At 35.3% G+C, this 20,109-nt stretch overlaps 1 protein-coding gene across 1 annotated transcript in view; it reads left to right on the forward strand.

Annotated features, from left to right (window-relative positions):
* The first annotated feature begins 1,157 nt into the window (after positions 1-1,157).
* The window catches only part of STAT4 (signal transducer and activator of transcription 4), a 287,696-nt gene continuing 268,744 nt past the window's right edge, over positions 1,158-20,109 (forward strand). The window contains exon 1 of the mRNA XM_074215477.1: positions 1,158-1,349. The gene's annotated coding sequence lies outside the window, so the exon portion shown is untranslated. The remainder of the gene's footprint in view (positions 1,350-20,109) is intronic.

The raw sequence follows: 20,109 nt of genomic DNA on the forward strand, positions 1-20,109 counted from the left end.
CAGCATGGGTACAATAGACTAGAGTTCTGATCTGAAATTCTGAATTCATAGAGGCCAGTCCCAGAGAATGACTGGAGCCAGAGATGGAGTTTTTTGCTCATGAGACAGTCACCAAACCAGTGTTATTGGATCAAAGACTAACTGGAGGAGGGATATGGTGGAAGAGGCTGGGAAAATTAGGAGGGGGCTCAGTTATGAAAGACTTTGAATGTTAAACAAAGCATTTTGTATTTGATCCTGAAGGCAGTTGGGAACTACTAGGGTTTGTAATAACAAAATCTTTGTGCCAAGTAATTGGGGGATGGAGAAATACATTTTGTAATGAAAAGGTTTTTTTATCCTTTTTTAAAAATTTAAACAAGATTAACACAATGGAAAAAGTTCCAGTTCAATAATAAAAGGACCTGCGTTCAAATCCAAACATTGCCCACTGTTTGATATATACAAACTGTATAAGCTTGGAGGTATCACTTAACTCCCCTTTCCCCTTCTGCTTTAGTTTCTTCATCTGTAAAACAAGGTATGAAGTAGAGGCTTGAAGAGGTCCATTTTAGTTTGATTCACCTTAGCTTCTGCTTTGTAATTTATTGTTTTAGCGAGTTGCCTGGAGCACTGAAAGGTTAAATGTTTTTTAGAGTTAGGGAACTAAAAGGTGTCACAAGTAAGACTTCAACTGAGGTCTTCCCTGATTCAATTATCAGTTTGAGACCTCCTACTCCTTTTGTGTAATAAAGGGAAACAAATATGAAGCCAAAGAAGGATTGTTAAGATTGTAGGCCCTATACTGTATTATTGATTAGACTAATGTATCACCATTGGGCTAGTCTAGCACCCTTTGAATAGTCTCCTCTCCCTCTTCTTTGGAGCATGCCCAGGAACTATTTGTGTTCGCCATATGGAAGATGGGGGAGGGGAGTTTGGGGAAGACAGTTACCATGATTCTGAATTGAATCCCCTAATTGACCACTAAGCCAGAATTCCTGTCAGTTTATATTAAACCAACTGACCCACCTCTTAGCTAAGCCTCTCTCTTCTGGCTTCCTAACAGCAATGGGTAGAACTCCGAGATATCTAGAGGGTTTGGTGGCAGGTGTTTCACCACATATTTCCTGCCTAAACAAACTGGTGTCTGGGATGGGACCACTTCCATTTTATGTTTTCTTCTCCTTGGTTCAGAACCTTTGGTCAATGTGACAAGTCAACGGCCATGGTGTCCCCTGCAACAACAGTGCCTGATGGTGGGGAGAAGCACCTGCCAAGCAGTTTGACCAATGTTAGGAGAAAGCCTAAGCAGGAAAGGAATGGTACCAAGGAAAAGAGCTAGCATTGGGGACAGAAAGAAGTCAGAGGTTGGTATCTTTAACATTATTGGATTAGCTATCCAATTCAACTTAATCACTTTTCTTCCATAATTCCAAACTGATAACTAGAAGAGTTTGATCAATTCACAGCTCCACCAACTCCATATTAAAGCATTTCAGATATAGAGTTGGATGGAAACCATAGAGGTAATCTCGTCTGAATCACTCTTTTAACAGATGAGGAATTAAGATTCAGACAGATTATATGTGTTGGGAGCACTCACAAAGCCATGCAATTAGATTGGGATACAGCCAGGATTTGAAACCAACCCTCTGACTCTGGACTGACCCCATATTCTGTTGTACAATACCACATTATTCTCTGTAGTGTGCTTGTCTTCCCCTAGTCTTTCCAAGCCTTGACTCATTCCCTTTATTTGTCATGTTTGCCAGATTTCAAGGTGTGAGGTGAAACTAGAGTTATTTTAATTTGCATTTCTCTTACTATTAGTCATATGGAAGATTTAGTTTGCAACTATTCTTTTGAAAACTGCATCTGTTGAACACTTTCTACTCAAAAGAAAGCAAATCCTTCTTTTTAATGTCCCCTGAGATTCAGATGGAACATTATAAAAATAGTCCTCTAACATTTTTAGTATCCTTTTACTTAAAGAACCTGACCATCTAAAGTTATAAATAGTAGCATGAATTTACTCATTTAAAAAAATTAATGGAATTTCTAAGAGACTGGAAATTAGAGTTTGAGGATAAAAAGAGAGGGATTTGAAGAGAGAATAATGGAGGTCATTTAAAATATTATTTATTATTATTTATTATCATTTATAAGTAGTTTATGATATTATATGTACTATAATATTTAGAGATCAAAGCCAATGTTTTTTTAAAATATTATAACAAAAATAAGACCTTAAAATCGCACAACAGAACTCTAAAGCATAACACTTTTTTAAATAGAGAAATGCCACTTTTTTGTAATTTAAAGGCTTCTGGGAACTTCAAACAATTATAGAACCATTGTTAGTAGAATTCAAATTGCCCGGTACTTTTTTTTTTCCTTCTGATATCTGATGATTTAGCTTTTTTGTTATTTCCACTACTAAAATGTTTTGACTTTAAAAAATTCCTTCTTAGGGGCAGCTAGGTGGCGCAGTGGATAGAGCACTGGCCCTGGAGTCAGGAGTACCTGAGTTCAAATACAGCCTCAGACGCTTAATAATTACCTAGCTGTGTGGCCTTGGGCAAGCCACTTAACCCCATTGCCTAGCAAAAACTAAAAAAAAAAAAAAAAATTCCTCTTAGCAATGGCAAGAAATTGTTTCCATTAAGGTAAAACTTTATTATTAGGCTAAAAAATCAACCTGAAAAAAATTGACTTTTTGTTTTATTTTTTTTTGCAAGGCAATGGGGTTAAATGGCTTGCCCAAGGCCACACAGCTAGGTAATTATTAAGCGTCTGAGGCCAGATTTGAACTCAGGCACTCCTGACTCCAGGGCCAGTGCTCTATCCACTGCTGCACCACCTAGTCACTCTAAAATAAAAATGGTTTGACCTTTCTACCAAGTTGTTTTGTTGGAGGAAGAGGAGGAGAAGGAAGAGTTGGGAGCACTCTCATTTTTCTAATTACAGATTCTTGTCTAGTTGCTTTTTTCCCCAGACCTAAGCAGAAATGGAGGAGAGAGAGATTTATTATAAAGAAAGATGAAATCAATTAATACAATAAAGAACCATAAATTAATTCACAAATTATCCTTTGGTTTGATCCCAAGTTACTGGTATTGGGTTTTTAGCATACTTTATTCCTTGATTTTAGGTATTAGCAATGTTAAAGTAGCTTATATATCCTTGGAGTGGAATACAAACATACTGAGGAACTTTCCAGAAGGGAAATGCAAAGGAATTTTAACTCCTTAAGAATATTATGACCCTCAGGAAAGGTTCTGAATCCGTTTGTTAAACAAATAAATGAATGTGTGTTTGTTTAAAATGTAAACAGGAGAGGAATAATACATTTTCTAATTGTTTTCTTTGTTGTGGACTTTAATCAGTATTCTTTAGCTTTGGCATTTGCAAAATCAATCAATTAATAAATATTTATTAAGTGTCTACTATGTTCCAGGCAGTGCTTGTGTATTTTTTGTTTTCAGTCCTGTTTGACTAAGTGATTCTAAGTGACCATATTTGGAGTTTTCTTAGCAGAGATACTGGAGTAGTTTGTCATTCCTTCTCTAGTTGATTTTACAGGTGAAGAAACTGAGGCAAACAGGGTTAAGTGACTTGAGCAGGGTGCCAAGGTGATTAGTGCTTGAGGTCAGATTTGAACCCAAGAAAATGAGTCTTCCACATTCTAGGTCTGGTGCTCTATATACTACCTAGTTGCTCCAAGCATGAATAAAAGCCCATCTTATAAAAAAACAAAAACAAATTAGTTTTACCTTTATTACCAATAAACATTTTCGCAAATATTGACTTCCAGATATTAAAGTCTTCCCAGAGAACTAAGTAAAATGAGAAATTTTCATAATGCTCTCTAAGCAGCAAAGAAAAAAAGATTGGCATCAGAAAAGACAAAGTGAAGAAAAGCTAGGCCGCATGTTGTAGTGAGCTACTTAACTGCGTTGAATGTTATGATGTAACAATCAATAAACAATCTATAAACATCTAGTGTGGCAGATATTGTGTGAGGTGCTAGGACTAAAAAGACAAAAATTAACCAGTCCTTGTCCTTTGGAAGCTTACATTCTATTGTGGGGATCAACATAAAAATATGTAAAAATTACAAATTAAGTACAAGTGAAACTTAGGGCTCTATATAAGACCCTCTTTGCTGGTGGAGAGAAGGATTACTCAGTATTTCACCACAGATCGTAATTTATTGTCCACCTCTGAGGTCAGGCTTGATCCCCAGGTTACATGAGGTCATGATGGATAGAGGGTGGAAAAGAGACTTAGCAACTGGCAACTTAGAAACAAATGGTTTCATGTAGGAGATGGCACCTTATCTAATTTTTTAAGAGAAGCTAGGAATTCTAAGGGGGAAGAAACGAGAAGTGAGTGAATTCCATGTATGCAAAGACATGGAAATGGAGGTGGGGAAGGTGGACTCCTGTGGTGAGACACATCAATAAGGCCAGTTTGACTAGACCAAAGGGTGCCAGAAGGGAAGTAATTTGCATAAAATACTCCCTAAAATTACCTTTAAAGATAATATTAAACCAAATTATAGCCTGTTTACAGATCTGAGCAGAACATTTAACAGTAGAAAGCAGTTCAAATCCCAAAGAGACAAATATCTTTTCCACCAAAAATACTTGAACAATTCCAGTAAACAAAGACCAAAATCAAGCTGATTTTTCTCCTCTTTTCTTCTCTTTTGATTCCAAATAGAAACTCATTTCTTGATTTAAAAATAAGTTTTGAGGTGAGTTGGATAGGAAGGATGGAGTCTCTGCCTGGCCCTCTGGGAGAACTTATTATGAAAGAATCATTTAAATGACAGAAGTCTCTTAGACTTCATGTAACCAACCTCATTTCAGAGATGGGAGATTTACAAGACAATCTTTTATAAAGTAAATATTTTATTGATTTTTCTAAAGTTATATCTCAATTACTTTCCAATGACTTTTCCATATAATCTTTGCATGTAACTAAACCAACTGGCCCCATGCTTTATTCTGTATTCATAGTCTCTTTCCAAAGAGTAGGGACATATGAATCCTCTAGCATCAAAATTGATCATTGCAATAACTAGTTTTTCCTCTCCCTCAATGTTGGTTGTTTTTTTTTTTTTTGTATTATAGTAGTCATTGTAGAAATTGTTCTCTTGGTTAGAGGAGAATCTTATAGATTTTTTTTCCCCTTCAGTAACTCCTGAGATCTTGTTCTGGGAGTCCCCAAACCAGAAAACTCCTATGTACAGATGATGTCTCATGATGAATTCCCATGCACACTCTCAGAGCATGTTTGAAATAATGTTGTTCTCTACCCCCAACTCCTTTAATTCCTTGACCACTCCTTCAGAATCTTTCACAATAAGCCTTTTTAGGTTTCATTCCTTTTGGATGCTTTTTCTAAGGATGACCTTTCTAAGTAATCTTTTTTCCTTAATCTTAATGAAAAATTAATACTGGTGATAATTGAATTGATGTAATAACCCCAAAGTATTCATCATTAAACAGAAGCCCAAGAGTAGGGAGAAAAATTGATGTGATTAGCACTTTGGTTTACCACACTTATTTTAGATAAATTTTTCAATATTTTATTGGATATATGACCTCATTGACATGGATTCTCCCTTCAACAATGCAGATTGTAACCCATTCACATTTTCTAATGAATGCAATTCTTGTCCATGTCTTGTTGATTGATGATGTTGATGCTCATCCTCTGTTCTCAGAAAATGATCATGACATCAGGGAATTCATATCATGATATGTAAGTGAATTTGATTTGAGTGAGTAGGTGTTGTGCAAAGTCACCAGCCTCACTTTCTCCTCAGAAGCCATCTGGGTCCAGTGGCCAGATATAGAACAAAACAACTGGATCTAATGTTGGATGCAGTGGGAGACCTTGGCCTTTTAAAAGTTAGATTTTGGCAGCTAGGTGGCATAGTGGATAAAGCACCAGCCTTGGAGTCAGGAGTACCTGGGTTCAAATTCGGTCTCAGACACTTAATAATTACCTAGCTGTGTGGCCTTGGGCAAGCCACTTAACCCCATTTGCCTTGCTAAAACCTAAAAAAAAAAATAAAGGGAAAAGTTAGATCTTTCCCAGGTCATAGTTTAACTGAGGCAACACCTATTCAGTCATTAAGGTTAGGTAAGAGAGAAGAGGAGAAGAAGAAACCAATAATAACTACTTCCAAAAGAAAAAAAAAAAGAAGGGGTGAGGGAGGGCACCCCTCAGAGTTTCTGGCCAAAATAGAAACAATTGCTACTTACATTTACTCTGAACCAATCAGAATAACCCAAACAATAACTTTGTCTTGTAGTCAATCCACCAAGCTGATCTGCCCAGTGGGTTGGGGGCTTCTCTCTAGTTGGCCTGACATTATCATAGAAGACACACATGCAATCCATGACAGCACTTGTACTGTCATTCTGCTGTTTCTGACTTTTGCAAAATCAATATTGGCCTACTTCCTTTTCTGGTTACAAATCTCTTTGGTGACATTTTTTACTCAGTTTTTTGTACACAATTCATTTTTTCATAATATACTATAGCCTATTTCTGTCTACCTAGAATCTCTCCATTGCCCTTTGACTGACCTGCAATTTTGATTTCTCAAAGACTGTTTCTCTATGATTTGAAGTCATAAAACATCACCAGAAGAATATTAGTATTTAAAAGATGGAAGAAGTTTGGCTTTTCTTATGTGGATAGTTAAACCAAATTCTTTTTAGTTTTTCTGGGTCTTCTTTAAGAGGTAGTAAAATATTCTATATTGCATTGTATAATGCATACAATGCCATCCATAAATGGGACTATATAGATAAACTCATTGCTATCTATAGGAAATTCTTTTTCCACTTGGACTCTACCTTGAACATTCTCTGCCATGATGGTCAACAACTTTGGTGAACCAATGTCTCCTTGTTTTAGACCTCATTTGCTATTAACAATCATAGGGGAGTAAAACAAAGTTATCTCTGTTTTTTATGAAAATCATATGTTATTTTATATATATATGTACACTTTATATGCTCTGGGTGTCCTTTTTCTGACTTCTATTCTTTATCTAAGTTGGGGCACCAGAGCAAGATTATGTCTTCCTGTTAGAGTTCCAGGGGTACATCTGAGAGGTTAGTGGGTACCTTTCTAGAGCTATCAGTTCATTTCCATTCTAATATATTCTCTGGAAGATCAGTCAGTAGTTAGAATTAATATCTCCCCTGTGTAGATTGATCAATGGTCTCAGGGATTAGTCCTAAGCATTATTTAACCAATTAACATAAACACACTTTTACAAAAGGGATATTTGCTTAGGAAAGACAGCAAAACAGAATCATTAAAAAGGAACAAATAGGAGATATACTCTCCCTTATGCTGCCTTGATCCCTGGGGAGAGTGGACTCAACCTTAAAGTGTTTGCTGCAAAGCCTTCCCCCAACCAAATTCACTTACAAAAGGGGCATCACCAATAGAAGGACTTCCATGATCTGGAGGACTATCATAGCCCATTACCTAAACACAGACAGGCAGGAAAAAAAGAAGGCAGGATCTGTTGAGTCTTTATATGCACTGGCACTTTTGTAAGCACATTCAGTTCCATCTCAAAAACCAGTAGAAAACTTGCTTTGTTTTCCTTACTAACTCACTAATAGACTGACTGAAAGAGCCAGTCCCACATCCTTCCAAAGTAGGCTCACCAAGTACACCTGCTTCTAGGACTGAAACTTCATTCACAAGTGCTCTATTATGTATTCATGGAAGACATCAAATTACAGAACGTTTAAAATGGCATTTTGCACTGTGCCAAATTTTTTTAGGGTCAACAAAATCTTTTTAATCAGTTATATGACTGTAAAAATATGGAATACTATAAAATTTTATTTGTGAAAGTCTATCTGTTTCCTTTTCATGTTTTCATCATAGATACCCTTGACACATTTATAGATCATTCTCATAAAGATTTTATAAAGCTTAGAAAATAGACATAAAGATTGGTAGTTATTGATATTTTCTTTTTTTAATTGAGTTTTATTTTATTTTCATGAAGATCAAACTTATCTCTTCTACTTTTTTACTCCCAATGAGAAAGCAAGAAAACTAAAATCCCTGTAACAAACATACATAGTAAAGCAAAGCTAGTTTTAGAATTGGCATGTTCAAAAAGGTCAACTTTTACTGTAAGTCATAGCCTCTCTATCCAGAGGTAGGAAGAATATTTCATCATGATTCCTTTGGAATTTTCAGAATTCCTCAGTTTTTCAAAGTTGTTTTTACAATATTATTGTAAAAATTGGATAACGCATTCTCCTGGTTCTGCTCCTTCACTAGCTTTAGTTCATACAAGTCTTCTCAGGTTTTCCTGAATCCAATTCTATCAGTTCCTATACTTCAATAGCATTCCCCCACATCCATATCCCATAAATTGTTAGCATTTCCTCCCTTCATTTCCAATTCTTTGCCACATCAAAAAGAGCAGTTCTAGATATTCTTGTACATATTAGTCTTTTCCCTCTTTAATATCTTTTAGATATAGATCCACTGCTGTATTACTGTGACAAAGGCTAAGTATAGTTGTCTATGATACCTCCTTGAATGTCTATTTTCAGTCGTGATCACATCCATGATTTTTTTTCCAGTCATTTGTTCTTTCTCTCTTTCAGATATATTAAGACTTGATAGATAAATGCCCTCAAAATTGTCACTTGAAGTACAGATCTCCTTGGTGTATTATTCATTTTAGTTTAGAAGTTCTACCTGTCTATGTTTCATTTGTCTTATTTGTTTCTTCTCAGCACATTTTGAACCGTGACTTTAGAACTTGGTACTACTTAGTGGTCTGTTTAATTTTTGTCTCTGATAGTATCTGAGATAGTTGTCAAAGAAGCTTTCTAGTATACAAAGGCAACAAAAGCTTAAAATTCACATGTTTAAGGAAGGACAGACTGGGGCAAAATTATAAAGTAAGGTAAAATTCACCTTCAGTGTACTCCCATATCTTTCTTTATGTGACTCCTCATCACTTTCCCGTCCCCATCCTAAGGGATCCAATGCTTTCATTCTACTGTATTCTACCCAATACTGTATTACCCTAAGGGCATACCTCCTATAAATGATTCACTTTTCCTAAACACTCAAATCTCTTCACCCTATCAAAATTTACCAGACATTTGACCTATTAATTCAGGAACTAATTCTCAAGACTAGTTTAATAATCCAATAAATTAATTGCTCTAAATTATTAAGGACTGATGATGATGACAATGTATTATCTTTCCCACATAGAATTTGAAGATATAAAAATTAAGTTCAGTAATTTAAATAGAGGTGTATCAACATTTTTCTCAGAAGAGGATCTATTTTTCATTTCTTCAAAATTTTATTATCATCTGTAGGACAGGGGAGTAAATACTAACAAAAGAGACCCATCAGTGGTAGGAGTTCTGTCATCAAAGAAGGAACTGAGAACAATGACTCCTCTTAAACCTTGGGGAGAAGGAAGTGTTGGCAGGAGTTGATCAAATTGGGGAAACCATACCTTAACCCAAAGTAAAGGGTAATGTGAAAATTTCAAGAAATGTCATTTGAGATTTTTTTTGTTCCCCTCCCAACCATGTCTGTACCTACCTGCTCTGTCTACATAAGTGAACACTATACAGAAAACCTTTAAATTTCCTGCCAGCTGCTTCCTTATTCTGATGCTATAGCAGCAGTGTTTATACCTTTTCCCTGACTTGAGTTCACTAGTCTCTATGGGACTACTGATCTTTATACTCATTCCTTTAATTCTATCATCTAGTCCAAATTCCTCTCTTTGAATTGGGGTCCCAGGGGGTCACACAGCTAGTAAGTGTCTAAGGCTGGATTTGAACTATGGAAGATGAGTCTTCATGACTTTTAGGCCTGGCATTCTAGCTACTGCTACAGCTGCTGTAATAGCAACAAAAAATTCGAATTCTTCTCTCTGAAGTGGGGTAGGTATATAGTATGGTGACAGCAGAACTTTTAAGGCCCTTCAAGATTTCAAGACTAGTTACATAGTAACAGTAATCCTTTGATTACTACAACAACCTGCTAGTTAGATACCTTAGCTAGTCCTATGCTCATTTTACTATGGGGAAACAATGTGTATGACAATGGTCACACACTTAATTTAGAATAATGGTTTAATTTGCCCAGAGCTCTTCTGAGTTCAACAACTTTTCACTATACCATACTGTGTTTCATGGTAGGTGAGCTAGGATTGCATATGATGGGTCAGAAGGATGAAACTTTCCATTATTCAATCTTGTTGGTCCCTATTGCATACCTCTTGCCTCGTATTTTGAAAAATTGCCTAACTCTCCACCTGCAATCAAAGTTCTTAGGAAATTTGTGAAATAGCCTTCTCTAACATGCCAGAGTATAGCTTATATCTGTAAACACCCTCGAGTAAATACAATTTTGTATGTTTCTTTTCTGGAAAGTATTTGTTCCATTATTCTGTGTCTTTAACTAGATCCTTCTACACCTCCACCCTAAGGCACCAAATCTTGGTTTCCAACTCCTGCCAAAACAAAACCTGTTAGATTTAGTAGTAATGGTTGTGATTTCTCTTACTGAATCCAAATACAGCCTTTTCCTCCCTAATCTTCATGAACGAACTAACCTACCATTTTGAACCTGGAAGAGGAGATTTATTGGTTCACTTTAAATACCTATTTTTTGTATACCTAAAACTGAGTGATGGCAGTGACACCTGGATCAATGTCATTTAGTGCTTATTTCTCAACTGAATTCTTTCAAGAAACATGACTATGAATCTAGTCACTGAGGGGCCTCAACAAGATCCCAAAATAATGAGCAAAGAAGATCCATCTTGACACTGATTTCAGCAAGTGCAACATGACTGACTATTGCAAACCTTTTATGAATGTCACAGGCCTTTCCTAAACGTGAAATCTTAGAAAAGTGATCCTTCCCTATAATTTTATAAAATTATATAACTATATTTATGTAGCAATTTAATGTTTGCAAAATATTCCCTCAACAACTATCATGTGAGCTAGGTGATGCCATGATCTTCATTTTATTGATGAGGAAACTAAGGTTGAAAACCAGTTAAATGACTTGTCTGAGATCACCTAGACTATTAAGTATCTGATGAAAGATTTCAGCTTTCCACTGTACCACTTTAGTGGAGTTATTTACTGTACTTTAGTGTTTACAAAGCACTTTTCACTACATTATATTTGTTCTTCTTCACTAACTCTCTGCAACAGGTATTATTGTCCCCATGTTATAGATGAGGAAATGAGGTAGCAAGAAATGATTGATAACTTGATCAGAGTCACAGGGTACCAGAGTCTGGATTTGAACCTAGGTCTCTTTTAACATTAATATAAATAGTTGAATGTTATTTAGCATTTTAAGATATGCAAAGGGCATATTGCCTCACTTGAGCTTTACAATATTCCTGTGAAATAGGAACTAAAGATATTCTCATAGCCATTTTACAGATAAAAAAAGTTGAGTCTCAGAGAGGTAAGTGACCAGATAGATGTATCCAATTCATGGGAGATCTTTTTTTAGATGTAAGGTTCTCAACCTGGGATTCATAGACTTCAGGAGTTCATGGATATATTTTAGGGTTTTGTGATCTTGAATGAGAAAAAATTGCATCATAATTTTCATTAACCTCTAGCTAAATTATGAATGTAGGTCACAAACATTATTTTGAGAAGGGATCTGTAGGATGCACTCAATAGCCAAAGGGGTGTATGAGAAAAGAAAAAAGGTTAAAAACCCATTTCTAAATCTTTTAATCTTCAAAGATACGAGTGCAATACTCAAGTTGTTAGGACTGTTATCTATCATTCTCATCACATGATCAGCCCAATTTCTTTTTTCCATCATATTTGTCTTTGATGCTTTCTATGTTATCTGTCATTTGTAAGTCATGATTAGTATTATACTATACTTGTGTCTGCCAAGTAATCTTTCATTGCTCTTTGGATCAACTGTAGTTGTGATTTGTCTGAGCTCATGGTTTAATATCAAATAAATAGTATTTACCACAAGAATAAGATATTGAGAATCAAGACAGTATATTGGATAGAAGCAGACCCTGGAGTCTGAAAGACCTGAGATCAAATCCTGACTTAGATACTTAACTGACTATATGACCCTGGTTCTTTAAGACTCAATTTGGACTTTGATTCCATCCAGTTCTAAATCTATGATTTTAGAATCTATATTAAACTATGTGTCTTGGTACAAAACAACAAAGATTTACTTGAAATAAGATCTGGATGGACTGAATTAGAAAAATCCATCTAACCAATGAAAGCATAGGGAATAGTTTGTAAAAGATTTACTAGAAGCAGTGACTCATCACCCAGGACCACAAATGATCTGTAAAACCAAATAAAAAAAAAATGAGAAAAGACTCAGCAGCAAATATTTCTCCATAAGGACTGTGTGATTGCTCTTGGTTTGCCTGCAGGGCTTCTGATTCATGACAAAGTTAGGATGAGCTCCTGGGACAAATAAGAGGTGGAGAAGAAGGAGACCTTAGGAAGAGACCTAAACTTTCCATAAAAGGCTAGAAAGGGAGAAGGTACCCAGGAACATACATTATGAGTTGGAGGCTTGAAGAAGGGAGAACAGGTATTACAGGATAGCCCAAACTATTGCTGGGAATGGGCCAAGAGGGGAAATGCTAGATAATACAGTAATTTAATGCAACTTAACCCAAATGCCCCAGCCTTCCCATTCATTATCCTACTGATAGTTTTCATGAGAGTCATTCATCTGCACTTAGGTGCATTCAAGTCAGTGTAGGTGTGGCTTGTGCCCCAGAGTACTTTTACCCTGACCTTTCAAAACTGTGAAGAGATAAAGAAAGTCTACAAAGGTGGAATCAAATAAATGTATAAGAATGGGAGAAGGCTGCATTGACTAATTGACTTAATATGGATATGGAAAAAATGTGCTTTTAGTCTAAAAAGTATTATTTGAGCCAATGACATTGAAGCCACCTTGTTCTTCCTCACACATAACACTGCATATCTCCACTTAGGTATTTTTCACTGGCTTCCCCCATACTGGAACACTTTATTTCCTCATATCCACCTTCTAACTTCTGTTTTTTTCCTTCAAGGTCCATCTATAATTCTACCTCCTAAGGAAACTTTTCCTGATCCATCTTATTTTATTTCTAGATACTTCTTGATTATTTTCAATTTATCCTTTGAGTAACTTGTTTATATGTAGTTATTATTCTGTTAGTAATAGGTTAATGATGTTATTTCTTCCATGGAGTGTGAACTCAGAGTAGAAACAGCCCTTTCCCTACTGTTTAATACTGGCCCCAAACAGGTTTTTAAGATTCATTGACTGATAATTGAATTTCAGGACCCTAGAAAGAGGGATGGAATGGTGAGAGGTGGTGGCTTGGGGCTTTATTAGGGAACAAAAATAGTCTAATCATGGATACAGGAAGAAATAATAGGACAAAGTCTCCACAAGGTACAGGAGTATTGTCAGGAAAAGAAGCACATTTCCATCATGGCAAGCAATTTGGGTCCAATCCTTCATTATCCCATCCTGGTTATGGATCTGGTTTGTGACCACTTTAATGTCATTATAATGCATGGAATATACAAGAATAATTGGGATAAATATTAAAATTTGGCACAGGTTTTTGTACTAATATCTATTCTCTTCCATTGAGATCATACAACCCTTTCCTCCAAGCCTCCAGTCCTCTTAACTCTATAGAGGAGAAAGTCTTTTTCTTTCCCCTCCCTAGATTTTCCATGCAAACTGACCCTGGGAATGCAAAATTACCAACCATGTTTCTGAAAACCCAAAGGGCAAACAAGAGATAGCCGTTCATCATGGGAGCTGTTGACTTCACCCCCTTTCATGACTACAGACTGAGCCAGTATATAGACAAAGTCTGTTATAGCATGTTATAGCATGTAACTGTAAAGTACAGAGGTGAAAAGGAGGGCCACTTGCTCCCCAGCTATTCTCACAGCTCCCAGACCCTTACCACTGACCTCCCCTGCTTCCTGACCCCAGTAATTCTTATACTCCGACTCACTATAATATAGAACCATAGAATACACAGAATTTTCGATCTAGAAGAGATTTTCAGAATCAATAGAGTCTTAAGATTCCCCACCAAAACATGAGAGAATTTGATGTTTGGAGTTAACTTGAAGTTGATTGAAATTAATGTAAATTTCATTACATTCTTTCAAGATGGAATTTAAGAATCTTTAAAGAGTGTAACTAAGGGATATGGGAAAGCCTAACCACTGCATGTCCTTCTGTATGAAGTCTGGAGGAAAAAAAATAGTTCAGAATAAATAAACAGAACAAAAAAAATAATTATGTGGGGGGGAGGGTCCTCGGGGAATGGGGTGGGATGGGATAAGGATGTGAGAGAAGAAAAACCCAAGGGAAAAGTTCAGTACTGTGTTCATAACTGCTTCAAATTAAAGAACTAATTTTGAACTGAGGAATAAAGGAAGGCATTCCTTAAGAAAGAGACTATAGCCAAGAGCACAATACCTCCTGTTGTTAGGGAGGGGGAAAAAAGAAAAAAGCTTCTACACACACTTATCCCAGACATGTTTATTTTTTAAGGTTTAAACGTGTCTGTTAAGAGAAAGGAAATCCTAATGCAGAAGTTGATGCTCCATATTTATCAAGCCAGTCAAATAAATAAACACTCTGTTCCTGTCTCCCTCATTACACCTTGTTATTTAGGTACTTAGACACCTGCAGATTTTGAGCTGAAAAGAATTTCAGAGATTATCTAATCCAACCCTCTCATTTTACATATGAGGAAACCAAGGCTCAAAAGGATCAATTATAGTTATTATATTATAGCATCTAACATTTATATAGCCTTTTAAGGTTTTTTTAAATGAAATTTTCTTTTCTTTTTTTAGTTTTTTTTTTTTTTTTTTTTTGGTAAGGCAAAGGGGGCTAAGTGGCTTGCCTAAGGCCACACAGCTAGGTAATTATTAAGTGTCTGAGACCAGATTTGAACCCAGGTACTCCTGACTCCAGGGCTGGTGCTTTATCCACTACACCACCTAGCTGCCCCTTATTTTATTTTCAAAAGATCTTAACTTCTTTTCCTCCTGCCTTTTCTCCCTCCCCACTGAGAGCCAGCGAAACAAAAATTCTGTTCTAAACATAAAACAAATTCCTATATTTGGATCTTTAAAATTTGCAAAGTACTTTTATATACAGGATTTTATTTTATCTTAAAAATAACTCTTTGAGATAGGAACTATTATTATTCCCATTTCACAGAAGAGGAACCTGGGATTCAGAAAGATTAAAGGATTTACCAAGGGTTCACAGATAATAAGTGGCAAAGTCCTCATTTGAATATAGTTCCTCACCTGTGACTTGAAAAGAGGTGTCCTTTTATGTTTAGAGCCATAAGAGCAAAAGTGTACTGTTAAATGTTTAACAACTGACTCTCTAAAAAAAAAAAAAGTACTCCAAATACTTTTAAGTTTAATCTGCATTACTAAAATTTTCTTTATCACTTATTTTAATTCTAGACAAGCGACAAGACAATAAACCAAGCCCTGATTTATATTTTTGTTGAGCTCTTCTTATGTCCAACTCTCCATAATGGGGTTTACTTGGCAAAAATACTGGAGTGATTTGCCATTTCCTTCTCTAGCTCATTCCGCAGATAAGGAAACTGAGGTGAACAGGATTAAGTGACTTGCCCAGGGGCACATAGCTTGTTAGCAAGCAAGTCACATTTGAACTCAGGACTGATTCCAGACCCAGTATTCTGTGCACTGCATTTCCTAGTTGCCCTGCCTTCTTCCGCCACTTGTATGGGGAAGGTATAAATGTTCACAATGAAAATTTAACAATCAAACTTTCTCCAATGCATCCCTGTATGAGTCAGCTTGGGCAATTTGAAAAGCTGCATTAACTCTTTAAGACACTATTCAAAGAACTCAACTGCTTTTATATGATCATTTTACTTTTTCCATGAGGTCATGTACCAGCCATGGGTTATGTCTATGGAACAGAATGGACTTGGCTGAACAATGAGTCTGGGTTAAGGCTCAGCAGAGGATGTTGAGTCACAGCTGAAGAGCTCTTTGATCCGAGACAGCTGTTTAACGTAAATGGAGGCACTGCAGCTGGATAATTGGAACTTTAGTCTTTGGAGGTCTCTTAAGCTTGGCTAGTACAATTGTACTCTTCGGGCCTGAGTGACAGCTGTCTTCTGTCAATAGTCCCAATTCAAATTAGGTGAAAGCCAGCAGGGTTGCTATTCTCAGCCAATGAATTTTCCAGTGAGGATGATTTGTCCAAGAATCATTTTTTAAACCTCAGAATAAAATTTTGGTTCAGGAAAAGTCCAGTTTAATTATTGGTCTCATTCACATGGGACCAAAAAATCATCCTTGGAAGTCCAAGTTTTGGGTATCAATCAAAGCCTGATGCTAGAGCAGCCTTGACCAAGACAAACTATCTTCCCTCAAGAAATTCTTCTATAAGCATTTTGCTCCCATTTCTCAGTATACCAGAAATATTTCTTTGCTTAAAAGTTTCCCAGGAATAGAACCCTAATCATTATCCTGGTTTGTTAGACAGCAGTACTGAGCCTTTGTTCAGATGTTATTTTTCATCCTCTTCTTGTATCCTTCCCCTCCTCCCTCTCATCTTTATTTTTTAACAAACATTCATTCAGTGTTTATTGTATGTAACATCCTGTTGGATTCCAAGGCTTTAAAGTTATCAGGGACATAGTTCTTCCATTCAACAAACTTGAGTACTAGAAAAATCATCAGACTTAATAAACAAGCATCTGCCACTCCTTCTTCCACCCTTCCCCTTCTGAACATTTATGAAAATTTTCTTATAAAGGAATAGATCTTATCCTCAGATGATTAATATATAACCTTGGAATGTGAGAGGATACTGAAAGGACAGTTGCTCAGTCTGCTAGATTTATCACACAATCATATCAAGATTTGGCACTTCTGAATTACTTCCACTGTGTATATGTGTGTATGTATATATGTATGTATATATATATATATGTATATATATACATATATATGTGTGTATATATATATACACACATAGTCACAAAATGTTAGAGCTGAAATGGACCTTGGAGTTTGTGCACTGACTTCTTCATTTTGCAGATGAGGAAATGGAAGACCAGAGAGGTTAAGTGATTTTTTTGAAAGTTACAAACATAATTGAATGAGCTAGGTTTGGAATCCAGGTCTTCTGATTCAGTCCAATGGTCCCAATGTTTTCTGTTCCATGAACCCCGTTTAATAGAGTAAAATGTGTTGTGACTAATTTAAGATACAATTTATAATATCATTTTTGATTTACCCATAAATGCTTATAATAGCTGAAATTATAATTATATTCCTCCAAATTTCAAATTAAATTTACATTATATATTTATAATTATAAAGTAATTACTAATATTTTATTTGAAACAGTTTGTAAGAATTAAAGAAATCAATAAGATCTTATATGATTATTATTAACTGTAAGACTTCTATTTATTTTGTAATTTTTGAAGATAATATTTTAATGAAATAAGTTTTAACTTTGAAGAAGATTAACATAATATAATCATATATAAGCATAATTTCAAAATTGGACTTTTTTATTTGAACAAAGCTTCATATTTTTGGCTCTAAATCAAACAGTCTTAAATCTGTTTCATATCAAATATTTTTCTATATTTTAGTTTAAAAAGAAAAATCAAGTAAAAATGCTCACTTGGACAAATGTGTTGGAAAATGGCAGGAGAATTTTACAATCTCTTTTGCTGAGAAATGGAAATTAATTTTTTGCCACCTAACCAATCAATGAAAGTGACTAATTAATTATGATATAAAATAATCACTTTTCTACTGGCTAATTACAACCACTTAATTAAGTAATTAATGTCCTTAAAAGGCATATTGCTTTTTTTAAAACAACATTTACATATAAACTAACCTTTGTAAGGAAATAATTTCTTCAGATATAATTCTTTTGTCTTCTACCATTATTACATCAGTTACATGCTCATAAAAATTCTACTGAATAAGTAGCTATTATTGCCAATCATATCATGTGAAAATCTACCAGACAGAATAATAGTAAACAGAGAATATAATTTTGAAAGCAGCATTAATACTATACTGATTGGCAGTATAAAACTTGTGATGGTCTCTGAGAGTTTCAAGATACCTTATAATGTACATGCCTAGCAGTTATGGTTTTCAAACAGTCTGATATTTGTGCTTCAAGAATGGAAATGTTTATAACACCTTGTTCACATGATTATACAACTGATGAAAAACAAATACCTAGCCACAGAAGAGAATAACGAAGTTACTCTGTTGAAGGTACAGAACTTAAATGAAGGTATGCACGTGAATTTGACCATCTGTTAGGAATTAGTTTGTGCTCAAATGTCAAACCCTTTTGACAATTTGGAAACAATTTGATGACAAGTTGAAAAACTACAAGAACATATTGTGTTTATTCAGAAGTGGTCAGAGTTTGATGTAATCACTTCACAAATACCAAAATGGTATTAAATCTAATGATTTAAAATCACTTCAGAAACAAACCTTTAATACTTCAAACATGCACATGCTTGTTGTCTTAGAGGAAAAATATACTTGTAATATAATTGGACAATTATTTACTACTTAAAGGTATCATGAAAGAATTTTTAGCACAATTTTTTTCACTACTAAGTGGCTTTAGTCCAGTGAGTTTTTCCCCCACTTTACACGTTTGCAACAAAACTTTTATTTGTAATGCCACCAATGTGGCACTGCCTTTTTAACTTAGAAGTTATCTTAAAAAAGCACTCCATTTTTTTATATTTCTGCTGCTATTACTGCTTCCCATAATTTCACAGTTTTGTAAAAATCATAGTTATAACTATGAAAGAATAACTGAAACTTGTTCATGGTAGGGAATTTAAAGGGCCTTGACAACCCCAAGTAGTGTCTTTTTCCTAAGATGTGCTTCCTCCCCAACCCATGGTACTGGTGGTAACTTTGGGCGTTTTTCTTCTCTTATTGGCAGATAAATGATTTCATTGTGTTCTTGGGGAGGGGCAGGGCACTCCCAACTGATGATTGCTACATTCCTTTTATATATATAGGTCGAAAAACAACTATCTATGAATTAAATTATTTCTTTCATTGTTCTCTGTACCCTTTCAAAATTTACTTTACCTACTATTTCAATTTAACATGTCACTCAACTGCTACTTGCCCTTCCTCTTATCTTCTTGTGCATATATTCTTTTCATTATCTATATGTATTATATTTAGGTTAGTAAAAAAAGAGGTATTGACAGAATGACTGACCTCATGGACTATTTGTGCCCGACATGTGGTAGAGCATTCTAAGCTCATATTGATCTGATCAGCCATAGTTGGACACACTGTAATTTGTCTCAAACATGGTAATGTCATTTTAGTCTTCTTCCATAATGAAGGACAAGAACCAACTGACCTCAAGAAGCTTGCAGTCTTCACTGCTAGGGAATCCAGGGTTCCTAAGAATAAATGTTTCTTCAGTGTTGGGAGACTAGATGCTTACCCAAGTGGCTGTTTAGCTATGTACAGCAGAGATATTAGTTCAAGGGATTTGAATCTGAAGTCAGAGTCTCCCTAGATTTGAATTTTGACTCTGCCATTTATTACCTGTCTGTTCATAAGCAAGATATATAACCTCTCTGGATCTCAGTTCTCTGAACTATTGAATAGGGGTTGGGCTAAGTGACCTCTAAGATCTCCTCTAATGGTAAAAATTATTATCCAATAATAATTCAATAAATTGTTATTAATAACCTATTTCATGTAAGATATTATGTTAGATTTTGGAGATACAAAGAAAAAGAGGAAAACAGTTTGTGCCCTTGAGGAACAAACATTCACCAGAAAGCTGATTACCAGGGAAAGAAGTTTGTTGTCTTTCCCCACTCCTGAAATAAAAATAGATAATTATATTTTCATCAACTTTGTCGAAAGGTGATAAATTAATTGTGTACGTATATTATATTGAACCACATAGCTTTCAATTGTGTTAAATGTTGGTTTATTT

Source organism: Macrotis lagotis, chromosome 1 (assembly GCF_037893015.1).
Source record: "Macrotis lagotis isolate mMagLag1 chromosome 1, bilby.v1.9.chrom.fasta, whole genome shotgun sequence".
NCBI classification, from domain to species: Eukaryota; Metazoa; Chordata; class Mammalia; order Peramelemorphia; family Peramelidae; genus Macrotis; species Macrotis lagotis.